Source organism: Panthera onca, chromosome B4, assembly GCF_046562875.1.
Source record: "Panthera onca isolate mPanOnc1 chromosome B4, mPanOnc1 haplotype 2, whole genome shotgun sequence".
NCBI lineage: Eukaryota > Metazoa > Chordata > Mammalia > Carnivora > Felidae > Panthera > Panthera onca.
The window spans coordinates 93338025-93352889 of record NC_138345.1 but is presented as its reverse complement, the minus strand read 5'-3'; the positions used below and the strand labels follow the sequence as shown (position 1 = coordinate 93352889).

Genomic DNA, 14865 nt, shown 5'->3' with positions numbered 1-14865 from the left:
AGGTCAGCCCTGTGGTAAAAACCTGAGAAGAGTGCCCTCAGATACGAGACATGGTGTATCAGTTTAGGGAGAAGTTCTGTTTATGCTTCTTTCTGGAAAGCAGTGGTTCTCAATCTGGTTTGCATCTCACGATGAACTACTATATGGCCCTTAGAATGAATGATTTACATTGATAAATGACAGTATGTACAAATCCACAATAGGGGACAGAGCCTGGAAGGAGGCACAAGGGTGCTTCTAGAGTGCTGGTTACACAACTGTGTTCAGTTTATACAATCCAATTTTCTATGCGTATATTATATTTCAAGAAGAAGGTTATTTTTTTAAGGTGTGTGTTATAGTCAGCTGAGGTACTGTGAAAAATGCAAACTCCTGAACTTTGGATTCCCATTCTGGGGCGGGGGGCGGGGGGGTGGTGGAGAGCCAAGAGTTTGCAGGTTTAAAAAAATTTTTTTTAATGTTTTTATTTATTTTTGAGAAAGAGAGAGAGTACAAGTTGGAGAGGGACAGAGAGAGAGGGAGACACAGAATCGGAAGCACGCTCCAAGCTCTGAGCTGTCAGCCCAGAGCCCAACGCGGGGCTCAAATTTACGGAAGGTGAGATCATGACCTGAGCAGAGGTCGGACATTTAACCAACTGAGCCACCCAAGTGCCCCCGAGAATTTGCAGTTTTAACAAAAACCCCAGATAATTCTGCTGCAGGTAGTCTAGAGATATGCTTGTAAGAAACACAGCAATGCTACCCGACCTAGTCTAGTCTGCTCTTTATCTGCTTAACTCTGGCCATCAACAGGACTATATGAGAGGAGCAAAAGAATTACTTGGGAATGACTGAACTCACACTGTAGGATATATCACAAAAATGCAGAAACACTGTATAAAATGACTGCAACAAGATTTCTCTGAATCCCTCTCCTGCCTATATGAGAGGTGTTTATTTGTAAATATTCCTGCCTTTTAATGGAAAGAGGACAAACCAAAGTTTATCTCCATTAGGTAGAAGTCATCCATGTATGATTTTGTCACCATCCACATCCTCCATCCCGTCTTCCCCTTCTACCCAAATGCAAAAGCCATGGTTAAGACTGTCCCTCCCCAGGCTTCCCCCTGGCCTTTGTCACACCATTTCATGCCTACCTATGTGCGTGCTAAGCGGAGAGGGTGGCTTGAACGGTCCATCATCATCCATCTTTAAGAGTGCATTTAGCTTCCACAGGAGGCCTACATGCCACCACCTGGGTCGCTGCCATGTCTCTCATGATCCCTGATTAGTTCCAGCACGTTTTGCGAGCACTCCACACCAATATTGGTGAATTGAGAGATGAGGATATCTCAACAGGAAAGTTGACATAGGAACAGGAAATAGCCTTTGCCATCACTGAGTTGAGGGTGTGGGGTGAAGATGTGCTCCTGTGATGTTGAGGAAAGCAGATATCGATCTCCTCAGGAGGGCAGGAGAGCTCACCGAGGATGAGATGGAATGTGGGATCTCCATGATGTAGAATCTACACCCGTATAAGATCCCAGACTGGTTTTTGAACAGACAAAAGGATGAAAAATATAGCCAGGTCCTGGCCAATGGTCTGTACACAAGCTTCATGAAGATCTGGACCCACTAAAGAAGATTCAAGCCCATTGAGTGCTGTGCCACTTCTGAGAATTTCATGTCTGAGGCCAGCATGCCAAGACCGTAGGGCACCATAGCCACACCATGGGTGTGTCCAAGAAGAAAGAAATCTGTAGGCCTTGTCTGTTAATAGTTTATACGCCTTGGGGTGCCTGTGTGGCTCAGTCGGTTGGGCGTCCAACTTCGGCTCAGGTCGTGATCTCATGGTTCATGAGTTTGAGCCCCGTGTCAGGCTCTGTTCTAACAGTTCTGAGCCTGGAACCTGCTTCAGGTTCTGTGTGTGTGTCTCTCTCTCTGCCCTCCCCCGTTCGTGCTTGCGTGTGCACGTGCTCTCGCTCTCAAAAATAAACATAAAAAAATTTTTTTTAAATAGTTTATACACTAAAAATAAAAACTAAAATAAAAAGGGCATCTAATGCTGAGTAATGGTTGAGCATGTCTCGAGGTAGCACGCTGTTGGTAATTCTGTGGCTGAGCACTGCTGACTTGAGCAGTGAGAAAACTCTGGCAAATCTCATTGTCCTCCCTTAAGAATCTGTCTCATCTTTTTCAGCCCGATCATTTGAGCATGGCAAAGTGACATAGGTGACTGCTTGAATACAGTCTCTGTCCACAAATTTCTCAGACTCAATTGAGGCGAATAGAGGCATGCTGTTAGAAAAGATTAATAAGGCTGGCCCCCAGGTGCTGCAAATGGTGAGTGCAGAGCCGTGATTTTCCCAGCAGATGTGAGATAAGCCACGGCTGTAGTGATCCATTGTGAGAAAGTGTCTAATATAGTCAAAAACTGTCTTTGGAATGGCTCCTTATAACTAGGCTTTCCACGACAGTTCCTGGGTCACAGCCCATGGAAATGTAGTTGCCTTTCGAGGGTCTTGACTTGCCTTCTGCATTTATGTGTATGAAATCGGTTCTAGGTCTTTGGACCTGGCATCTGGCCCACTCTTTCCTGAGAATGGTTTGCCTGTGAGCAATGTGCTCGGTGACCAAGCTGCCTCCTAACCTTGTGAAATTGGCAGTGCATGAATTGTTACATATTTTATAAACTGACATAGATCAAGATAAGATGTGCTTAAATGGGTGAGTAAACTCAGGTACCTTATTAACAGCTGCATTTCCTCATGCTTCTCAGAAATGGGCATTTCACAACCAACATTTTAAGGTGGGAGCTGATCTGAGATGTAAGCTTAATTACACAGTTTGATAAAGCCAATGAGTTGGGCCTGGGAGATTTTCTGACCTTTAAATAAGTCCGTGGAGGTGGCCCCTGCAATCTTGGATCTACTCTGGCAGGCAGTTCAGAGCCTGAACACTCAGTGTTGCTCATTTAGGGTATATTGGGTAAAAGCTGCAATTACGAGTCCGGGATGGCATCGCTAAAGCCCTGGTCTTCAGCTTAGAAAAGACTTAGGATTGGCCAGTTGTATACACAGCCAGAGAAACAGTTGGGAAACTTAGCAACTTCCAAAATAAATGTTGGCTTCTTTGTGTATATGTAGGCCTACTTTGCAGATAATGTTGACTTTGTTTTTTGAGGGGGAATGGAGGGAGGGTTTAAAACTTTTTTTAAATTCAAGTACAGTTGGCACACAATGTGACATTGGTGTCAGCTGTACAGGGTAGTGATTCAGCAGGTCTGTATGCTGTGCTCCCCACAAGAGTAGCTACCATCTGTCCTCATACAGCGCTGTTACGACACCACTGACCGTATGTCCTGTGCTGTGCCTTTCATCCCTGTGATTTATTCATTCCCTAACTGGAAGCCTGTACCTCCCACTTCCCTGCACCTATTGTGCCCATCCCCCACCATGGTGACCATCAGTTCTCTGTAGTTGCAGGACTGTCTCTGCTTTTTGTTGGTTATTCGCCTGTTTTGTTTTTTTAGATTACACACATAAGTGAAATCACATATTTCTCTCTCTCCGTCTGATTTATTTCACTTAGCTTAATGCCCTCTAGGTCCATGTATGTTGTCACAAATGGCAAGGTCTCATTTTTTCTTACGGCTAAGTAATTGTGTGTGTGTGTGCGCGCACACACGTGTGTGTGTGCGCGCACACACGTGTGTGTGTATATCACAGCTTCTTTATGCATTTTATCTATCACTGAATGCTTGGGCTGTTTCCATATCTTAACTATTGTAAATAGTGCTGCAGTAAACATAGGGATGTATATATCTTTTTGAATTAGTATATTTCCTTTTGGTGAATACCCCAGATAGCATTGATTTTTTGAGTGGTAAGTAGTTTCTCAAAGCTCTTGCAGACACAAAAGAAAATAAACACATCATATTCCAGAGAGCATCTCTCATTGATGAGTCTGACAGAATGTCAGTATCGGAGACGTAACTTAAGAGTCGCTTTTTTGGGTGTGTAATGTGTGTGCAGTATGTGGTGTGTGTGTGGTGCATATGTATTGTGTGTGCTGTACTGTTGGTGTAAGTTGATGTGTGTGTCTCACGTGTGGCAAGGGTCTGGTATACTTGTGGTTTTGTGTGGCATAGGTGTTCTGTGTGTGTATTTGTGGTCTGTGTGGTGTATATGGAGTATGTGTGTGATATCGGTCTTCTGTGTATCGTGTATGTTCTGTGTGTGATGATCTTTGGTATGTGTGTTGTCTATAAGCTGGTCAAATATGAGAGGTATGTGGTTGTTGTGTTTATTGTGTCTCCACGTGTGGTATGAATGTCATGTATGTGGTGCATGTGTGTTGTGTGTTTGTGGTATGTTTTGTGTGTGTGCTGTATGTCTAAGGGGTATTTGTAAGGTGTGTATGCTATGCCAGTGCACACACCGCATACACGAAATACCTACCACACGACATCACATATACACTGCACATTCACATACACCACACACAAAACATCCACTACAGTGACCACATATACACCATGCAGCCAACACATACAACTGCAATCACTCATACACCAACCACTCGTGTAAACACCACACGCACCACACATACAACACAACACATATACACCATATAACACATGTACATCACACAACATATACAACACAAAAACCACACCTGTACCAAACACACCCCATACTCACCAACCTAAACCCTACACACTGTATAGCACATATGCACTATTCATACATACCACACACACACACACACACACACACACACACACACACAGTTTCCTTTCGTGGGGTGGGGAGAGGGATGAGGAAGATGAAGCTTTCGTTTGCTTTAGGAGTGAGATGCCTAATGGCTGTAGGAGTTAGATGCCTCAAGTTCTTGTCTGGAGAAAGGTAAATATCTATTGCATCTAAGATGGTGACAGAAAGTTCTGTTTTATATTGGAAGAGTAATGTGGAAGAGAGAGTAGTCGTAGAGTGAAACAAAAAACCAGTTCAGATCCAAGCCATCTGAGCTGTTCCCTCACCTGTAAAATGAGAATATCTGCCTTCCCTACCTCATGGGGTTTCTGCTGCAGATTAAAGATGATGATGTGTATGAAAACACTTAGGAAATTATGTAAAATATTAGTATTTTAAGCAGATAGGATTTCTTAAAATCTTTGAGTTATTCCTCAGACTCTATGATTGACGTCATTTAAATATGCTATTTCCTTTGTAATCCTAATAATCAAATTCTCTGTGAAACCCTGGAAAAGCCCAGAAATTCCTATGCAGGCAGCCCACTCTAGAACACCTCTCAGAGGGACCATTGTGAGAGTGTCTGCTGAAAACACCATTGCAGATTGCTTTGTAAGCTTGAGAAGTGTGTTCACAGTTTCTGAAGGTGGGCTGTGGCACTGATGTGAGTGGGCAACCGGCTCATTCTTTTTAAGTAAATGTTTATATTTGTATTGACTTTGTAACAAGGACAGCAAACTTAAGCTACTTTGTTAGAGACGTTAATTAGCAGCAGCTAGGATGCCTGGTTGGGATCAGTCTGTAGAATGTGTGACTCCCGATCTTGAGGTCGTGAGTTAGAGCCCCACATTGAGTGTAGAGATTACTTAAAATAAAATCTTAAAACAAAAGTTAGCACCAGCTTATGGTTCTAGGTCCCACCCAGAACCATAGTGTTAAAGTATGCTCATATTCTTCTTGGCTATGTGAGAAATGAAAGACAAATATAAATAAATCTCACGTTTACTACTTCTTTGAAAGCACTTGAGTGATTATTATATAGTTTCTCAAGTTTGTTGACAACAAATAAACGCTGTGATAGTTTTGTTAAAGGATAAATTGAAAGGATCCGTGAAAGCCACAAACGTATGTATGGTCCTGCACGGAGGTCCATTGGGTAAAGTAGGGCCTCTCGAGTCTGTGTTGGGCTGGGTGACAGGCTCTGTTTCTCAGACTTTGCTTCTCAGTGGCCACTGCCCTTGTCCCTGCCAACCCTGCCCTTCCTCTTCCTTAAGAGTCTTGCTGCTGTGTTCTAACTGAAGCCTGGAGGGGAATGGTGATCAAATGGAGGCCGAGAGAACAATTCCAATCATTCACATTCCTTTTTTCCCCTGATCCAAAATCCAATCTTGAGGAAGAGATGGGACTCAGGATTGAGCTGCCCAACACCCAAGCTTTACTGATTCCTTATTTTTATCCTTTGTTAGTCACTTGGCCTTTGCCGGCTAAATGACTTGATGATCAGAAGGCTCAAAGGTCATATAAATCATACGATTTAAAAATATTTTTGTGGCCTTTTTTTCCTGGTTGTCGTAAAAATGAAAAAATTTCCTTTAGTTAACGTTCACGTTGACATCAAGATGATTTTTCTTTCTCACTACCTGCAGAGATGTAATAAGCTAATAGGCCTTGATTTGAGATAGTTTATATGGTAATTTCTTAACTCCTTTTTGTAGGATTGTTCTGTGTTTTTTCTGGGAAGAGGCAGCCTGTGAATTTCTTACCTCCAGGCCTCCATTCCCTTCCTTATGGCCTCACCTTTTGGGTGAACGGCTCTGACCTTTCTTGATCCTATGTGTCTCACTTTTATAAGCTGCAGAAGCCAGTGGAGCAGGCCATGGTGGTTTTGTTTGTTTGTTTGTTTGTTTTTACTTTTACCTTTTTGAAACCTCTCCTCTCCCCAGCTTTTCATTTTGAAATTTTTCAGACCTACAGAAAATAAATACACAGTTTTCATGCAGAACCCCCAGTTGTTAATATTTTGCCACATTTGCTTTGTCTCTCTCCTGAGCTTTATCTGTAGATTTTGCTGAACTATTAGAAATAGTAGCTTGCCACATCATCCCTAAATACTTGAACATGCATCACCTAAAAATGAATTCTTCCCGCCTTACCACAGCACACCATTATTAAACTCAGAAAAATAATACTCAGTGAATAATATACTCCATTTTCAAGTTCTCCAATCATTCCAAGAATGTCTTTTATAATTTATGTTCTCTTAGAATCCAGTCAAGGCTCACACATTGGATTATAGTATTATATCTCTTTAGTGTCATAATCTGGGACAGTCCCCCTGCCTTTTGTTGACATTTTGAACGCATTTTGAACCAGTTTTATGTCATTGACTGATTCCTTAATGAACCAATTCCTTATCTACAAGCTCTTGGGTTATGCCCTTTCAGTGATGAGAGTAGAAATCAACATGGTTTCCAGCCTCATTAGCCTGGAGATAGTTAAAATCCGTGTGATGGCTTCAGTCACGTTGGTAATAAGCCATGTAAGAAAATGTGAAAGACTTGTTTATGATTAACAGTTCAGCAGGATTAGCTGAGGTGACTGGTTTCCTGCCCTGCCCTCTGGCCATGTGGGCTTACAGCTTCCAGGCTCACTACCACCCTCAGGCATCTCATCCTGGGAATTCTGAGTGAGATTCAGGGCTTGGACTTAAAATAAACTCATTGGATGTCTGGTGATAGGAATGTTTTGTGACACTTTTTGCTAATAGATTTTGAAGGACATGTTTTCTCAAGATAGCACCTTCTACTTTCTGAATCCATACTTCTAATTTTTTTTTTTAACTTAAGTATGTATTGGTCTATCTAAGCTGATCTGATCTGCAGATCTTCTGGAACATACATTGCTGCTGACTCTTGGCACAAGGTCTCCATCCATGTGTTATGGACACTTTATATTTCAAATTTTTCTTTAATTGTTCTAATGCTGCATCGTCCGCTAGAGCCTATAGTTTGTCATGAGCCAATTCTGTGCACCCAAGGCCCTCGAGCAGATGTGTGCTTACCATGTTTCTGGCACTATTTGTAAAGCTTGTGGGGATTAAATGAGATAGCCCCATGAAGTGTGAGTACCCTTAATCCTGTAACCAGGATGACAAAACTGATGCATTCAGAGAGATTAAGCAACTTGCTCCATACCACATGGCTAGTAAGTGGCAGAGTGGGGGGCTAAACCCTGCAATTTGATTCTAGAATCTGTGTCAATACATAATGCCGCTGCAGGGATACTGCCTATCTTTTAAGAAATCCCAGATGCTGTTTTGAGGCAGATGGTGTAGCACTGAAATACTGGTTTTGATGTCTTTACTAAAGTATTTATTTGTGAGATTTAAATTTTTTTAATGTTTATTTATTTTTGAGAGAGAGAGAACATGCATGCTCACAAGCAGGGCAGGGGCAGAGAGAGAGGGCCACAGAGGATCCGAAACAGGGTCTACATTGACAGCCTGATGCAGGGCTCGAACCCATGAGCCGTGAGATCATGACCTGTGCTGAAGTCAGGCGCTTAACCCACTGCGCTAAGCTCACAAACAGGGGCCCCTGGGTGGCTCAGTTGATTGTCCGACTTCAGCTCAGGTCATGATCTAATGGCTTGTGAGTTCAAGCCCCGTGTCCGGCTCTGTGCTGACGGCTGGGAGCCTGGAGCCTGCTTCAGATCTGTGTCTCCCTCTCTCTCTCTGGCCCTCCCCTGCTCACACTCAGTTTCTCTCTCTCTCAAAAATAAATAAGCATTAAAAAATAAAATAAAAATAATCTCAGAACAGTGTTACTAGTGAGAAGTCCACCTTTGTTAATCCCGCAAATCCATCAGATGTCCTGATTTTTGGTCAGGTCGAGTCCTTGAGGGACCCTATCCCATGTTGGCAACTTCAGGGCTTTTCCTGCTGTCAGGAGCTCCACATCCTTCTGTCTGGACTCTGGCCCGCTTGACTTTCAAATGAAAGAAAGACTTTTAGGGCACAATCTCAGGGAGCGGGCTGATGGAAAGAAATGGTTCTGTCCTCCAGAGTAGTTTATGAGGAAACTAGTAAGTCACTTGCCCTCATTCCTTGCCACTAAAAGATGAGTTCTTATGGTAACGATAAATAGGCAATAAAGTTAAGCCAGCCCTCAGCCAACTGTCTTTTTCTGGGCCAAATGAATGTGAATTGACCTCATCATAAATCACAACTCTCTGACACCTACAGGAAACTCGTAAGAAATAAAAGCAGCTGGGGAGAAAGAACTGGAACGTCAATACTGAACGAGAGAATGCCCCTGACAGACCATGAAAGAGAACTCTCAAATGGATAATAAATATATAGTGGTAGATGTAATTATTTCATCTTTTAAAATAAGATTTTAAAAATCTCTTTAAGTACTTGTTTGCATTTTAAGGTAATACTCAACTTGGTTACTATGATTGCTGAACTCTTCAAAAGGGTGATCTGATTATGTTTGACTATTCTCCCAAGGGACCAAAAAGGGACGTTCTCAGCTTTTTATAGTATGAGGCCTCTAGAGGTTTTCACTTGGGGGATTTAAAAACAAGTTTCCTGTCTCTATATGGAAAAAAAAAAAAAAAAAAAGACTAGAAAGGCTCATAGGGAGATGATGGTGGTTGGGAATGATGGCTAGTTCTTAAAAAAAAACTTCTTATAATTTACAGCTTAAAAATAAAAACATTTAAAAGAAAGGGAACAGATTCATCAGCCTCTGACCTGGAATAGAATGGGAAGACCAGAGAAGGTAGCCTTGTCAGAGGAGAAAGGCAGAGGAATTTCCTCCGATCTTGTTGGGGTTGCTGGTTAGTGATTAATGAGACCAGCCTCACTGCTTCTCTTAGAGTCGTGACTAGTGTTGAAATCAAAAAAGAAGAAAAGAGAACTTATCCCAACTCGACACATCTTCAAATTTTTCTTTTCTTTTTTTAATTAACAAAGGGTCTCTGAGCAATCAGAAGAATCCTTTATTTAGAAATTGAAATCCCCAGCCCCCCCCCCCCCCCCCCCATTTACCTGTTCAGGAAGAAATAAAATGGAACCAAACATCTACATTCCCAGGAATCATTTCAAAACATTAGTACTGTGCATGGAGGCAAATGAAATCCGATCTCCCCATAATGTTGGAAGAGTCCAACTCAAAGCCAGATACCGGGTTTGGATTTCTGCGTTCTCACATAGTAATACTCCAAGAAGGTCCATCTACTCTAGATTAGCCATCTAGAAAATCAGATCCTTTGCAGATCCTACCCAAATGGTAGACTAGCTGACTTTTCCATAATACTGGAAAACAGTTGCATCTAGTCTCTGGATCAAGGGTGACCCCAGCTCCAACTGGACTTCCTGAGTTGTTAATTTATCCAGTCATCCATCCATTCGACAATCATATATTGATCATATACTATGTATGGGCCACACACTATGATGGATTCTGCAAGCACAAAGATACACAGTCCCTTGCTTGTAGGAAAACCTGTGGTTTCAACAGTGTTAGGAGAGGGGCTGCAGAAGTACTATGCTCAAAGGGGAGAGTAACTCAGGCTGGCAAGGGATGGGACCAACAGAGGAGAAGGGTAAGAAAGGTGTTGGATGGAAGAGGCTTTTGGTTGAGCCTTAAAAAGGCCAGTAGAAGTTGGCCACTTTGATCAGGTAAACAGAGGACTAACCATGCACTGAAGGTGCTGAGGCAGATGGTTTGGAACTACACACCATTAAGAATGGCTAGAGGGGCACTTGGGTGGCCCAGTTGGTTAAGTGTCCGACTTCAGCTCAGGTCATGATCTCACAGTTTGTGAGCTTGAGCCCCGTGTCGGGCTCTATGCTGACAGCTCAGAGCCTGGAACCTGCTTCCGATTCTGTGTCTCCCTCTCTCTCTCTCTGCCCCTCCCCTGCTCAAGTGCGCTCGCTTGCGCGCGCGCTCTCTCTCTCTCTCTCAAAAATAAACATTAAAAAGAAAAAAAAATGGCTAGAGCCTGGTGTCTGGGATTATGGTGGGGGCTCAAGGCCAAAAGTAGGCAGACCATGAGGTCTGGTGTGCCATGCTGAGGGCTTGGGTTCTATCTTGATACCATGGCAAACTATTACAGGACAAGCAGTGGAGCCACGGGATTCGATTCACGTTTGCTTAACCCCCCAAATAATGGAAAGTTTATAAGACATTATGCTTATTTGGACTTTGTCTTTTCTTTTCCTTTTTTAATTTTTTTGAGAAAGAGAGCAACAGAGTGCAGGCTGGGGAGGGCAGAGAGAGCAATCTGAAGCAATCTCCAGTCTCTGAGCTATCAGCACAGAGCCCGACATGGGACTCAAACCCACGAACCGTGAGATCATGACCTGAGCCGAAGTTGGACACTTAACTGACTGAGCCACCCAGGTGCCCCTAGACTTTGTTTTTTCAAATGATGAAGGTGATGTCAGAAATAGAAAGTCAGGGGTGCCTCGTTGGCTCAGTCAGTAGAGGCATGCTACCCTTCATCTCTGGGTCCTGAGTTCAAGGACCACATTGGATGTAGAGATTACTTTTAAAAATAGAAAATAAAATATGACCTCCCAGAATATTTAAAAAAAAATGAAAGAAAAAAATAGAAAATCAGTGTTTTTCAGGCCAGTATATAATCAGTTAGTGATGTACAGTTGTTTCAGCTAACTAAACGCCAGGCTCAGTCTTGCATTTGGTACCTATTTACTGAATGAATAAATGGGAAAACTAAAGGCTAAAAAGCCTTTGTATAGGATCGTAGCTTTCACAGTGAAGCTGTACCTGATTTTTGTCAAGTTCATATGAGGATTTACAAAGGAGTCTGGTCGCCTCAGGAAGCACTCAGTCCATCAAGGCAGCAGTTACTGGCTGTGGTGCCGGCTGCTGCCCTTGCCTGGTCTCCCAGCCGAGGGTGAGCAGAGCCTGTGCTGGCCGGTTCCTGGCTCCTGATGTCAGGTAGGCTTGTGTTCCAGCGGGTTACCGGGCTACCACTTTGCCTATGCCTGTGTTTTAGTGCATCCTTAAAGGGCCTCCTCTGTTCACCTTGCTTAACACTGCCCCACTTCCCTTCCACACGACAAGTATTTAGGTCCTTTGTTGTCCATTTTTCTCGATTCACGTCCAGCTTAGCACTTCTAGAATTCAAAGCATTATTTCAGCTCTGGAATCACGTCTGTCCACCTGTAAATGCTATTTGAGATAGCAGTTATAATGAGATGATCCAGGGGAAAAATTCCAAGAGACAGTCTTTGCTAGTGATGTCTTACTATGGTATTATTTTTTATTACAATGTTTTCAGTGCATTTTAATGTTTTCAGTGATTTATTGGCTGTCCACTGTCGATCAATAGCTTCCCTGAATGTGTAGGACACCTTCTGTGCTATAAAAACAAAACTGTAGAACATGTTTAGTAGATAATTTGGATTGAGAAAATACACAGAAGAACAGTATTAACAGAGGTTTATGTATATTTTGTGCCATGTGAGTAGTATTAAAGCAATATTTTTAGGGATGCCTGGGTGACTCAGTTGGTTAAGTGTCCAACTCTTGGTTTTGACTCAGGTCACGATCTCACGGTTCCTGAGTTCAAGCCCTGCTTAGTATTCTCTCTCCCTCTCTCTCTGCCCCTCCCTTACTTGATCTCTCTCTCAAAATAAATAAAAATAAACTTAATTAAAAAAAAAAAACAACAAAGTTTTTAAACTTTCTTCACCTCTGGGTCAGCACCACAAAATCTTAGGGTTCTGGGAGCCCCTGTCTGGAAAAAAACAAAACCACTGTTTTTCAGCACTAAGAATGATGAACATTCAGTAGAGGGAAATATCATTTCGGGTGGGTAGGTCACAGAGGGTATATCAGAGGAGAGACTAAACTCTACTACAGAAATTTTTTAAACCCCAAATCTCAGTGGGTTATAACAGCAAAATAAAGGTTTGTATCTTACTCACATGTTTTTCAGCAATCAGTTGGGACTTGGTTCCCTGTTGTCTTCCCTCCAGGACCTAAGCTGACAGCAGCCTCTATCAAAACATTGCCTGTCTTGTGATGGAGGGAAATGATCTAGCAAACCATGCCTTGGCTCTAACAGCTTTTTCCCAGAAATAACACGTGTCTTTTCTACTCACATTTCATTGGCCAGAACAAGTCATGTGACCACACCTGAGTTCAACAAGGCACTGAATGTTGGGCCAACAGTAATACAGAGGTCTCTGCTAAAAAGTGACCTTAATACTGGTGGATTGCCATGATTTACCATAGTAGACACAATAGAGGAGAAGAAGGATCTAACTGCTCAGTCAATGCTGACAGCATTGTTAAGAAAACAAAACTCTTCCATGTGAAACCCTTAGAAAACTAACTGAAAGGGAGAATTTTGTTTTGTTAACCTATAATTGAGCAGAATATTTTTCAGTGCCAAAGCATGTAGTGTCACTTTTGTAAAGTCTATTTATTTATTTTGAGAGAGAATGGGAGCATGAGGAGGGGAGGGGCAGAGACAGAGAATCCCAAGCAGGCTCCATGCTGTCGGTGCAGAGCCTGACATGGGGCTCAAACCCATGAACGGTGAGATCATGACCTAAGCTGAAATCAGGAGTTGGACAGACACTTAATGGACTGAGCCTCCTAGGTGTTCCTTGTAGTGTCATTTTATAGAACTATTGTAAAGGGGAAATCAGGGTGGATCAAAGTAATCTGGGGAAACTTCTTAGAATTAGGTTTTTGTGGAATGCATAGGATTTGTAAAGGCTGAAAATCCAGGGATGCATTTTAGGTCAAAGTTGACAGAAGTAAAGATGAGGCTGAGCCTAGGGTAGGGAAAGGAGCCTGATCCCATGAGGAGCATCTGTGAGCAGGTAGTGAGAAATATGAGTGCAGGGTGGGTGACGGAAGACCCTGAAAGCCTGGGGGAGGAATTTGGATCTGATGTGCCAGTATTTACTAAAAGTAGTCCTGGAGAGGCACCAATATCTTGTGAAATGCTGCAGTAAGATATTTATTGAACACCTGCTATGCACCAGGCACTGTTCGCTACGAATAGAGCAGTGAACAAAACAGGCAAACCAAACAAAATAGTAAACACACAGGGAGTGCATTTGTATGTTGCATTCTAGTTGAGACAGACATTATGCAAGTAAATGATTCAATTTACAATCTTAAAGAATGAAAAATGCATGAAAAAAGATACACAGGATTGGAGAATGATTAAGCTATCCAGGGCAGTGTGGTAGTATTAGTACATCAGGGGGATGAGATGGGGAGGATGACAAGACACCGGTGAAGACTGATAAAGTGAGGGAGTCCTAGGTGATAGCCAGCATCCACAGGCCCAGCATCCAACAGCAGGATTGGCACTCTCAACTGATGAAAACCTCCTGATCCAGGCCTAGTACATCCGTGTACAAGATACTAGGAATACTGGGTCCAAAGAAGGTGGCCATTGGGATCTGCTCATGTATCAGTTGGAAAAGCGCTCAGTGGATGTGGTGCCTAGATCCAAAGCATGCAGGTGTGACACCCGTGCAGAAGCCCTAATGACCTCTGAGTCCCACAGCCTCCTCTGGGCCCACGCTCTCACAACAGGTAGCCCCGCTTGGGACCCCACACCAAGATCACTGTACAGTGGGAAACTCTGGTGCAGCAGACGTTGGTGTCCAAAAACTGCCTAGGAGTGCTGGGATGCCTCCTGTGTCCCCTTCATCCCCCTATTAACCTGAGCCACAGGACCCATGGCCCTTAATGGAATTTGGAATTGCCCCATCATTGCTTCCAGGCAGAACATAGCACTGGCTCTTACCACAGTAACAGCAGGATCCCTGGGACACCCGATTCCTTTCCAAACCCCTGAGCCCCTTCTCAACAAGTTCCTCTGTTCATAAACAAGATCAGCTTCGTGGGGATCAAGTGGCTGACTTGGGGGGGTCATCGCATCTGTTCGAGTATGGGTTCTTGGCTTTGCATGTACAGAAACAGACTGGGTGTTCATGGTGGCTGGCCAGAACCCCTCACTTCAGTACAGAAGCCACGGTAAATGCTGGCTGATTTGCCATAACGGAGGGCGTGTGCATGAATTTTGGGTTCCAGGTATAGAGCAAATGAGTTTTGCCCATGTGTTTA

General features: G+C 43.1%; 1 protein-coding gene and 1 pseudogene across 8 annotated transcripts in view; both read left to right on the top strand.

The window, feature by feature from the left end:
- CPM (carboxypeptidase M) overlaps nucleotides 1-14865 on the top strand; it is an 82813-nt gene that overhangs the window by 28038 nt on the left and 39910 nt on the right. The gene's annotated exons all lie outside the window — the stretch shown is intronic.
- Nucleotides 441-3573, top strand: LOC132694089 (small ribosomal subunit protein uS13 pseudogene; annotated as a pseudogene).